The sequence below is a fragment of the Pristiophorus japonicus genome, chromosome 13, assembly GCF_044704955.1.
Source record: "Pristiophorus japonicus isolate sPriJap1 chromosome 13, sPriJap1.hap1, whole genome shotgun sequence".
In the NCBI taxonomy this organism is placed as follows: Eukaryota; Metazoa; Chordata; class Chondrichthyes; family Pristiophoridae; genus Pristiophorus; species Pristiophorus japonicus.
Genome location: NC_091989.1, coordinates 135,007,844 through 135,018,780, shown reverse-complemented (window position 1 = coordinate 135,018,780; position 10,937 = coordinate 135,007,844). Strand labels below are relative to the sequence as shown.

At 42.3% G+C, this 10,937-nt stretch overlaps 1 long non-coding RNA gene across 1 annotated transcript; it reads right to left on the bottom strand.

Moving 5' to 3' along the window:
- Nucleotides 1–4,959: 4,959 nt before the first annotated feature.
- Nucleotides 4,960–10,920, bottom strand: LOC139278294 (uncharacterized). Its single transcript, XR_011596238.1, has 3 exons — nucleotides 10,850–10,920; nucleotides 5,502–5,566; nucleotides 4,960–5,008 (listed from the first exon to the last, which is right to left on the bottom strand). It is a non-coding gene; the product is annotated as an uncharacterized lncRNA (long non-coding RNA).
- Nucleotides 10,921–10,937: the final 17 nt, after the last annotated feature.

The following is a 10,937-nucleotide window of genomic DNA, read 5'->3' as shown; positions in this document are numbered from 1 at the left end:
AAAATACTCCAAAAAAAATAGGAGCAACTCAGGCCGAAACTTGACCCAATATAACCAAATCCAACAAAAAGTAACAAATCAGCATCAAATATAGTTCTTTAAAAAAACATTTTACATCTATCTGGATAAACAGAAATTTATCAAGCACATACTGTGCATAATCTCTTCCCCACCGCACACCTGACAGATATTACTAACAGATAACACGTTGCTTTGCCTTGACAAGGATACCATGCAGCACCACCATACGCAGTGATCGATCTGCCCCTTTTAACAGACAAATTTCTTTCTCATCCCAAAGTCATGAACCTAGAAAATTTGCTCTATGGAACAAGGGCTCTTTGTTTTTGCACTCGAGAGCAACTCCAGAACAAGTGTTTGCACCTGTATTTTGGCAACTGTTCAGATATTAACAAAGTAATGTTTTCAGCAAAAGAGCAGTCTATCTTGTAGTTTACAAATCTTGGGAGTTTCCTTACTATGATTCTAGAACTATTGGCCCTGCATTCCCTTTCCTAGTCGGAATTGATCCAGTCCCTTTTTAAAAAAAAAACTTGCCATGGCCTTCTGTTTCACCACCCCTGCTACCAATCTGTTTCATAATTCCACCACCCTCTTACTGACAAAAGAAGATATCTAAATTTCCTGAACTTTAAACTTTGCCCCATAGTCTTTGAATCCTGCACTCAATAGAAGAGGTCTCCAGAATCCAAATTCTCTACAACTATTGAAAATCAAAAACTTACACCAAGTATCCCTAGCGTCCCCCCCCCCCTTCTCCAGAATATAGGGCACAAGTTTCGGGCTGCGCCGTTCCTGGACGCCCGTTTTTCGCGCCACAAAGTGCGCCTGAAAAAACTTCCAGATTCTCCGGCTCCCTGCTGGCCCTCGGCACGGCGCAGCACAAGCTGTAGGGGCCGGAGCTAGGTCCCTGCGCTGAAACAGTGCCGGGACCTCTGCACATGCGCGCTACAGTGGGCGCGCAAGTGCATTAGCTCCAGGCGCCCAGCCCTAGCCCTGGCCGAATGGCCTCACTGGGGCTGCGTGCATAAGGCTGCCTCCCACGCCCAGCTCCTGCTTCCTCCGGACCCGACTTGACTTGACTCCCGCTCCTACTTCCCCCTCCCCCGGCTTCCTCCCCCCCTCCCCGACCGATCTCCTCCCCCCCCCCGCCCCATCTCCTACCCCCCACTCCTCTCCGCCCCGACCCGCGCTCCCGACCCCCCCCCGGACCCGGCGCCACCTACCTGTCAATCCGGTAAGTCTAAGCTCGAAGTCTTGGGTCCGGCCCATTCAGCCTCCCTCTCCTTTCTTTCTTTCTCTCGCTCTCCCTCTCCCTCTCTTCTCCCTCTCCCTCTCCCTCTCTTTCCCCCCACCCCCCCCATCCTCCCTCCCTCCTTTCTTTCTCACCCCCCACTCCCCTCCCTGCCTTCTCAACACCCCCCTCCTCGCCCATCCCCTCTTCCCCACTCTACCACCACCCCTTCCCCCAGCCCCCCCCCCCCCTCGCTGTCAGAAACACAGACACTGACAGACAGAGAGTGAGAGACACACACAGACAGACAGAGATAGAGACACTGACAGAGACACACTGGGCTGGGGGGGGGGGATCCCGGTGCTGCAGTCGGTAAGTAGAAAATGTTTTATTTATTGGTTTAAAAAAAATAATTATTTCTTATTAATTTTTTTTGATTGGTTTATTGGTTGATTTATTGATGTTTTTATCATTTATTATTGATAATGGCTCTTTATTTGTAAAACTGAAATGCTTAATGTTTGTAAACTTCCCTTTAAGCCCCCCCCCCCCTCCATTCCCTACGCCTGATTTGTAACCTACGCCTGATTTTCTAAAGTGTAGACAAGGTTTTTTCGAGCGTACAAATATCTTCACTTACTCCATTCTAAGTTAGTTTGGAGTAAGTTTTCACTGCCGAAACTTTGAAAACAGGCGTAAGTGGCTGGGCACGCCCCCTTTTGAAAAAGAAATTCTGTTCCAAAGTAAAACTGTTCTAACTGACTAGAACTGGAGCAAACTAAATGCCGAGAATTTGAATTTCTAAGATACTCCGTTCTACACCAGTTGCTCCAAAAAATCAGGAGCAACTGAGGCCGAAACTTGGGTCCATAAAGTCCAAGGGTAAACAATCCTTCCTCAGCCCAGAGTTAAAGAATCAGCCTCAAGTCCTCCTCTGAACTCTTCAATAATTCTATCTTTTAATAACAAGAGCAGAGATAAGGCCTCACCAAGGTCAGATACAACTTCAATATAACTTCTCTAGATATATAGATAACATGTTTCCCAACATTTTTATTTGATTCCTTCACATTGAAAGAAAGTTTTAATGTCCTATCCACCAAAGTCAAGAACTCTTTCCTGCTCTATTACTTCAAGCACCTTGCTATTTAAGATGCAAATCTACCTCAAGCTTCTTATACCCAATTTTACCACTTTGCATTTAACCAAGTTCAACTTCATCTGGTTTGAATCCTTTTGGGTTATCAAACATTGATTAGCATTGTTGGCCACAGTCACAAATTTGAAAGCATTCACAAACTTTTGTCATCAAATATATATTTGTTTAAGTTATATACATCGCTAGCAACACACACAAATAACCTGTGTCTTTCAGCCACTCTTCATTCTGGTTTAATATTTTGACATCTATCCACCAGATCTGTAATCTCAAACTTCCTAAATAATTCCAGTAAAATGGCCAGACACACATTGTTCCTTTTGAACCCACAGTGGCTCCCTCCATCGAATCAAACTCTGTTCTTGCAGAAGAGGTAATGCTCATATCTGTAATTTGAGGGTACATCTTTCCCCCCTTTTTAAAAACAAACATAGGATTCACATTTGCTACTCTCCCATCAACAATAACTTACTTTTATACAGCAGAGAAAAACATTTCATAGTGCATCAGAGACATAATCAAGATGTAAATAGACACCAAACCAAAGGAGATCTTTGGAGGCGTGACCATGTTTGGCTAAGAGATAGATTTTAAGAAGGGTCTTAAAAGGAGGTGGAAGGATCTAGGGAGAGCATGGGGCCATGGCAGCTAAAGGCACAATTATCGATGGTGGGCCGAAGTGAGTGGGGTACGCACAAGATAGGGAGGGACAAAGCCACAAAAGGGACTTTAACACAAGAATGAGAATTTTAAATTTGAGCCGATGGGGGCTGGATGCCTACCATACTCTGTTCCTTCCTTGTACAGTTTTTAATTTTATACACCCTCTCTTCCACCTAATGCGTTCCATTACAGGTACTACTCTTTTCATCCATGTTGGTTTTACTCACTGGTTTGGTCCTCAACTGGGATAAATTGCCTCCAAAGCAAAATGGGGGTTTCCTTAAAACACTCCCATTTACACCCAAATCCATCCTTTTAAAGGATTCTTATTTTAGTCAGTTCACATAGCCTATCATTACAAAGTCTCCTTTCCTAAAATCCAACAGTTTTTATTCTTGCTTCAACTTTTAAGTTAACAAGTTTATTTATTTGGTTTATTACTCTATCACTATTTTGTCCTTTGATACAGTGTTAAAGACAAAACAGAAAAATTTGATATATGCAGATGTTTTATTAGATAGTCCTAAATACCATAGCAATTACAGGGACATAAATATTCAGTGTTGCATAGCAGCCACCACTTATGTAGGTAATTTTAAAAAGCTTTTTGGTTTTACCTTGAATATGAACCTTCCCTTAATATTTCAATTAATCTAATATTGTTCAATGCATCTATTTGCTAAACACTAATGGATAAAAAGTAAATGGTGCAATGACATTTTAGATGCCAATTGAACTGGAGTTATTGGACTGTTTGATATACTATATCAACTGATCTTAAAGATGTCACCTTTCCAATTCCATTTCTAATACTGGTGAAAATATATTTTAGTGGAATGATAGCTATTCACAGCTTCACAATATCATCTTTCTCAATCATATTTTTTCATGTATCTCCCCATCCAAAAGCACAAAGGTTTAGAAAGTCAAGTGTTTAGAAATATATTAAACCTTGCCTAATGAAGCTGCAGCTGAATGATCTACAAAAATCCACAATAGGTAGCTACACTGGTTTATAAATAATGGCAATACATAGAAAGTAAACATCTAGAAAATGTGGAACTCGCTACCACCGGTTGAAGCAAATCGTATAGATGTATTAAGGGGAGGCTAGACAAGCACATGAGGGAGAAGGGAATAGAGGGTTATGCAGATAGATTTAGATAAGGAAAGACAGGGGAAGCCTCATGGACTGGACATGGACTTAAAACTGAATATTTGGGACTGGTTGGGCTGAATGGCCTGTTCCTGTGCTGTATATCCTATTTAATATTGGCTAATTTTTGTTTCCTCTCTCTTGCCCTATATATAAAAAAAAAAGTCCCTCAACCACCCTTATACAATTCTCCTCACTATAAAATAGTCAGATGAACATTTTCATTGCATTTCTGCTTTGGCGATACTGTACAGAGTGTCTTGTTATAAACTAACAGTTCTAGGATACAAAATCCTCTAATTGGTTGGTCTGCGATAGAGGATGAAAACAACCAGAAACAAGGTTAATCTCTGGATTAGTCATGCCGTAACTTTTAATCAATGGGGACACAATATTTGTAAAGCAGTTTGCACTAAAATTTCTTATTCTTGCTTTGCAGCCAGGGCAACTGAGAAATTCTTTGGTGGGGCGGAAGGAAGATTCACGTTCTATTCAAATGAAGATTCAAGAAGCTATTTTGAGCTTTACGCAAGTTTATAATGGGATAAATATATGCAATTCACTTCATCCACCGTCAGTGCAACATCACTAACATAAAACCCTGCTCCTTCACCACCCCGAAAGCCACGGGTTGCATTCTTGCCCTGTGTTCCAGACCATCGCACTGTTATTATGAATGTTATTAGACCATCATTGTTCCGTTATCCCACAATAAATGTTTTCATACCTGGGCAAGGATTCCCTTGGAACGTTGTATTCTGCTGTTGCAAATGAACTGGAGGAGAGAGAAGAAAGAAACAGACAAGAGACAAGTCAATTTCCAGGCCTTGGTTACAAGTCGTTTCTACAAATTAGCCAAGAACCTCATGTGCACTGCTACAGAGGGCAGAGCTTGGTTGGAAACCCAAAGACACAGAACAAGGTATAGCTAACCGAAAGATTAAGCTGAAGAAAAGGGGCAATAGAAAATGGATTCCTTTTTCAAGACATATGGTAATCCAATTATATTTGTTCATCTCTACTTAAATCGATTAGGGGTTTTAAATCCTTAGTCAGGCCAGCCAATTTAGAACACAAAATTAGTTTCATCGTCAACTGGCAATATTGTAATGATGGACTTCTAGATTATTAAATTGGAAACTTCAAAACACCAGAAAGTTTAATTAAACTTTAGAACACTGACCATATTTAAATGAAACTGAAAAACAGATATCTTAATATGCAGACTTTTCTGGGATAGTAGGTATTTTTCATTAAATTCTCCTTACCTTCCATCTGGGCTGAGTCTGTGTGATGAACCTACCCTAGGCTTTATCCAAGCAGACATCTTTACCTACAGAAATAAAAAGGAATTCAGAAAACATTGCTTAAAGCTTTTTATTGAATAGTTCCAAAGAAGTAAAAGGTCTATTTGCACATGCTCCATTTGGAATTAATCCAACACCCCCATTTCCTTCTGTTGCCCTTGTGTCTTCCAGCAACACAATGGCCCCAAGTTTCCACACGCGGCAAAACAGGTGCTCCTCCGAGCTGGGCGCCCGTTTATCGCGCCGAAAACGGCGCCTGAAAAAAAACTCACTATTCTGGAGCGCTTTGCAGCTCGATGTCTGCTTGGCGCGGCGCCCAGGGGGCGGAGCCTACCACTCGTGCCGATTTTGTAAGTAGGAGGAGGCGGGTACCATTTAAATGAGTTTTTTTTGTGCCGGCAACCCTGCGCGTGCGCGTTGGAGCGTTCGCGCAGTGTGAAGGAAACATTGGCACTCGGCCATTTTTGTAGTTCTTTGTAGCTGTTCAATTTTTAACATTTTTTAATAAAACCACATTGCCCTTCCATGATCAGCACTGAGGCTTCCTGCAGCGTTCTCCCTTCCTCCCCCCTGCTGCCGTCGGTCGGGCCCTCACTGCCTCCCCTCCCCCCCCCCCGCCGTCGGTCGGGCCCTCACTGCCTCCCCCCCTCCCCCTGCCGTCAGGAACGGCTGCTGCCGTCGGTCGGGCCCTCACTGCCTCCCCCCCCACTGCCGTCAGGAACGGCTGCTGCCGTCGGTCGGGCCCTCACTACCCCCCCCCCCCGCCGTCGGGAACGGCTGCCTCAACTTGTGAGGCTTCCTGCAGCCTTCTCCCTGCCTGATGCACTTCACACAGGTAGGAACATGGTTTATTTAATCTTTTCTTTGCTTATAAATTTTTATTCAGGTTGGAATTATTTGTATAATATTTGTATAAATATAACTAAGGATTTGTTGTAGAATGTAATGACTTCCCTCCCCGCTCCACCCCACCTCGTTCTGGACGCCTAATTTGTAACCTGCGCCTGATTTTTTAATGTGTAGACAAGGTTTTTTCAAGCCGACAAAAATCAGTGGCCGGACACGCCCCCTTTTGAAAAAAAAATTCTGTTCAAAAGTGAAACTGTTCTACCTTACTAGAACTGCAGAAAATTTAAATGTGAAGAATTCCGATTTCTAAGATACTCCGTTCTCCATCAGTTGCTCCTAAAAATCAGGAGCAAATCATGTGGAAACTTGGGGCCAATAATTCTAAAAAAAACTGAAGTATAGCCAAGAGCAGGGCGCTAAACAGTGCAATACACCCAGGGACACGCACACTCCAACTACACCCTTACAATTTGATGTATAAAAAATGAAGTAACCTTCAAAAAAGTAAACTGGCAAGATCACAGAACTATTGCATTAAGTAAGTGGGTTGTCTTAAAACAGGGACAAGAAGCAGCTGCAGCATTCTAAAATTATACCCAGAAGGTCTATTGGACAGTCTGTTGCATCTGATCAATAACTCAGTGACGACATGCACTTTTAAAGACACATGGCAACAGTAAAGGAAAAAAAACTGAGTTTTGCCAAGCATCAAAATTAGTTGCTTTCTATTGATTTACCCCTGACCTGGTTATATGGTCACAATGTTTTGAAGTCTACACTTGAATAATTAACACAAGACCAATGGGTAGCCAGTATCAATGGAAGCTAGAGTAGCAAACGAAGCACAACCGTCAGAATTTCACATGGTGACATGGCAGTTGAGAAAACTGACATTAAAGTGCATTAGTTAATCCAAACCACACCAAACTTGGTAACAAGCTTCACTGGTTGTACTTCGTCTTTTTTTGTAAAATGCTCATTTGTTTACAAATTTAGTCATGTAAGATTTCTGTACTAATGAGTAAAATTATTTTAAGAAATAATCCCCATTTGTCTTAGATATCCAGACAAAGAATAAAGAATAATTTCATGAGGCACCAAATTGTTCCTTTATAAAAGCCAAGACAGATATATGCTAGAATGGTCTCAATATTACTTTTGTTCTAAAGGGTTGTAGTACTACCCACCCTCCTGTATGGATCGGAGGCATGGACGATGTATAAAAGGCACCTCAAGTCGCTGGAGATATATCACCAACGATGTCTCCGCAAGATCCTGCAAATCCCCTGGGAGGACAGGTGCACCAACATCAGTGTCCTCGACTAGGCTAACATCCCCAGTATTGAAGCACTGACCATACTTGTTCAGTTTCGCTGGGGAAGCCACATAGTACGCATGCCAGATACGAGACTGCCTAAGTAAATGCTTTATGCGGAGCTCCTTCATGGTAAACGAGCCAAAGGAGGACAGCGGAAACGTTATAAGGACACCCTCAAAGCTTCGCTGGTAAAGCGCGACATCACCACTGACACCTGGCCGCAGACCACCCGAGGTGGAGAAAGTCCATCTGGGAGGGCGTTGAGCTCTTCGTGTCTCAACGCAAAGAGCATGAAGAGGCCAATCGCAGGCAGCGGAAGGGGCACGCGGCAAACCAGCTCCACCGACCTTCCCTCGACAAATGTCTGTCCCACCTGTAACAGGGTCTGTGGCTCTCGTATCAGACTGTTCAGCCATCAAAGAACTCACTTTGGGAGTGGAAGCAATTCCGCCTCCATTCCGAGGGACTGCCTATTATGATGATGTTCTAAAGGAGCAGACCACCAACTTAACATGCCACAGGGGATATGCAGTGCTGTAGAAAATACTTCTGCTTGTTATTTCAGCTCAAGTTTAAAACAAAATTGTTATTTTTGTAACATCTGCAAGGCAGCAGGAAAAGCTTCTCAATCCAATGTTTACAGTACCATTAATTTTCAGCAATTATTGGTGCAAATCTAGTAACTGGACCAACCAATTCAAACTATTACAGCATCAAGTAGTGTTTTCCAACAGCAAAATTGTATCAATTTATAAATCTAAACAGGACGATATTACATCTGGATCACTGTGCCTTAAAGTGTCCCCAAAATCTGTGACGAGTAGCACGGAATAAATTAATGTGCAATATGGTACACTGATATTTGTCTCCATTATTAAATGTTTCATGTGTTAGTCCACTAAAGCTTGTACTCCGCAGCTTAAATATAAAATGTAATTAATTTGTATTGTATGTGTCTTTAATTCCCCCAGTGAGTATTGGTGCACAATGCAGTTTTCAGACTCCAAATAACTGGAATTTTTCAATATTTAGTGTGGGGAGGTGGTAGTTGCTTCTATGATGGAGGTCCCACTGCATAGCAATACTGAAATGTGATATAGATTTGGTCATTAGTGGGGTCATATATTCATTAAAGTCACAATGTATATTTTGCTAATTTCTGAAAAAGAAACAACATTGCTTTCAAACTGATTTATTAATACATTCAAAATTGTAACCCCACTGGATTCTATTTTTCCTACTTGTTTCTTCAGATTTGTAAGTTTATATTCTCTCAAATATACTTTTCTTCCCAACCCCTCAAATATTTTTTCAAAAGGTGACAACTCTTGCCAAATATTTACTAATGCCCATGTCGAAGGAATCGAGCATGTCCACAGGAGAAGTAACAATTCTCCTTTCGCATAGGAGAAGAACTTAATCTCCCAAATCCCAGCTGCATCTGGGCACATAGGTAGTGGGGGATTCGAGGGGGGGAAAGCAACCCAAAGGAACATACTGCCTACTGTAATCTAAGTGTGTTACAGCAACAACATTTCTGCTATCTTTTTTAAATACAGTACATCATAGCAAAAAAAGTGTGTAATCTTTGAACCGTGTTCTAGATTAGATGCAATCGCCACTTCATCATCAGGTCACTGTGTTTCACTTGCATTTGCTGCATTAATTTTAAATCTGCTTGCATTTTTATTTTCTCACTACATTTTCCCCACGTTTTTGGTTTTATGTACCTTTGTTGTGTTTCCCCCCCCCCCCCAATTTGTATATATTTAAAAGTCAATTAAGCATTTGCCAGTCCCTTAATCCACTAACTCCCATCTGTGACAGGTGTATCCACCAATTATCCACCCCTCCCATTTCTCTATTTTTTTCCAAACGTTAACTAAAATGCTTCCAATTCTGACTCCAGACAGCCTTTATTAAATTCTGTCGCAACAAGTCTGTTTCCCTAAAGGCACTGATGCACAATGGGCACTAGTCACTCTTCCAAATGGCTTTTTCCTCACGTGCCTAGGAAAGAAAAGTCCGGTACACTCACTCAACTCCTTACTGCAGAATTACCAAGATCAACTGTAACAGCTCTACTTCCACCAGCCAGGATCAGTTAACTCATCACTTTTGAGGAAATTGAATCATGCATCTTACTTGTTTGTAAAGGTCAACCACAATCATTGAAGGACCCTGAAATCTTATTTTACCAAAGTTGGAATTAATCCCAAACAATTGCCTGCCGCAATTCACGTCTGCAGAAAGACAACTATATAAATAGGGTAGCTCTTCTCAATCTAGAGGTAGACATAAATGCCAATGTACATTTTCTCTTCATAGATCTGACTAACCTCCTGAGAATCTCCAGCATTGTTTTTATTTCCGATTACCAACATTTGCAGTTTTTATGTTTATAAAAATTAACATCGGAAATACTTCACTGTAGTTATTTTATTACGTTATATTTTTCAAAATGAACTTCGGAATTTAGGAAATCTTTAACGTTTGTGTATACGAAAGCGTTAAAGAAAATTAAAAATAGCCTTTCCAATACAGCCCGAGATTATAACGGCGCTGCTTTTGGCGACCGACTGTTTCTCGCCAATTTTAAAATCAACTACAACAATAAAGAGAGAAACTCATAAAACGGCCGTTTCACAACATGGCCACCAAATCCGGGCTGAATAAAAGTTTACGATGAGTGAACGACGTTTCGCTTTCGCTGAGGAGATTTTACATAACTGGAAACACGGGCCTAGTCCAGCGACACAAGCCGCCAACAACCAAGGGTGAGGGAGAGGAGGCGGGGATCTGCGGGCCAGATAAAAAGGCCTGGCCAGTCCGACAAAACGGCTCGGGGAATGGCGGGTGAAGCGCCTGTGACAGGACGGCGACAGGAGCGGGCAGCAGCCCCGGGGGGGCGATGAGGGCCGGGCCACGCCGCCATCTAAAGCAACAAAGGAAGATTCGCATTCAAAGTAAAAGCCGAGCAGGCGCAGATCACACGCAGAAAAAACACACATAAGAGATTTTTTTTAAAAATCATAGGCTTGCGGCGCAGGTGATGGCGATTCCGTCTTCTCGGACGCTATTAGAAATTCCAGTGGGAGCCGCTCGGATTAAAATGAAAACGCGGCCTTGCTCCCTCACTCACCTCCCGCCGTTCCGCTCTCTCTCTCTCCGCACTGCTCGCCTGCACCGGAACCGGAAACTTCACTCACTGCTTAGTTCACGCATTCTCC